At 51.4% G+C, this 811-nt stretch overlaps 1 non-coding gene and 1 pseudogene across 1 annotated transcript; both read left to right on the top strand.

Moving 5' to 3' along the window:
• LOC119344365 lies at positions 1–83 on the top strand (annotated as a pseudogene; the record flags this gene model as incomplete).
• Positions 84–380: 297 nt separating this feature from the next.
• On the top strand, positions 381–499 carry LOC119344364. The gene has a single exon (XR_005166611.1). It is a non-coding gene; the product is annotated as a 5S ribosomal RNA (ribosomal RNA).
• The last annotated feature ends 312 nt before the right edge of the window (positions 500–811 follow it).

The raw sequence follows: 811 nt of genomic DNA, 5'->3' as shown, positions 1-811 counted from the left end.
ATCAGAACTTCGAAGTTAAGCGTGCTTGGGCGAGAGTAGTACTAGGATGGGTGACCTCCTGGGAAGTCCTCGTGTTGCATTCCCTTTTTAATTTTTTTCGCGCCGCTTGCAAAACAAAACGCACGTGTAAGTAATATATTTACCGTGTTTTATTATTTTGCACGAGTGCGGTAAGTCATAGCTGGGTGCTCACGATTCACGGGTCCAGCGTCGGCGTTGTGGCGCGGCAAGCGTGCACTGGTGCGGTTGAGAGGGAGGGGTGGAAACCGCGTTAAACTCGTCTCCGTAGTTGAGAGGGAGCGGCCAAAGCAATGTACAATCGTCTTTGTAGTGGAGCTGGGAGGGGCAAGGATAAGGGACGAAGACCGGGGTAACATGTCGGATGCAATCATACCAGCACTAAAGCATTGGATCCCATCAGAACTTCGAAGTTAAGCGTGCTTGGGCGAGAGTAGTACTAGGATGGGTGACCTCCTGGGAAGTCCTCGTGTTGCATTCCCTTTTTAATTTTTTTCGCGCCGCTTGCAAAACAAAACGCACGTGTAAGTAATATATTTACCGTGTTTTATTATTTTGCACGAGTGCGGTAAGTCATAGCTGGGTGCTCACGATTCACGGGTCCAGCGTCGGCGTTGTGGCGCGGCAAGCGTGCACTGGTGCGGTTGAGAGGGAGGGGTGGAAACCGCGTTAAACTCGTCTCCGTAGTTGAGAGGGAGCGGCCAAAGCAATGTACAATCGTCTTTGTAGTGGAGCTGGGAGGGGCAAGGATAAGGGACGAAGACCGGGGTAACATGTCGGATGCGATCATACC

This window comes from Triticum dicoccoides, unplaced genomic scaffold, assembly GCF_002162155.2.
Source record: "Triticum dicoccoides isolate Atlit2015 ecotype Zavitan unplaced genomic scaffold, WEW_v2.0 scaffold166534, whole genome shotgun sequence".
NCBI lineage: Eukaryota > Viridiplantae > Streptophyta > Magnoliopsida > Poales > Poaceae > Triticum > Triticum dicoccoides.
This window is presented reverse-complemented; position numbering and strand designations above follow the sequence as displayed.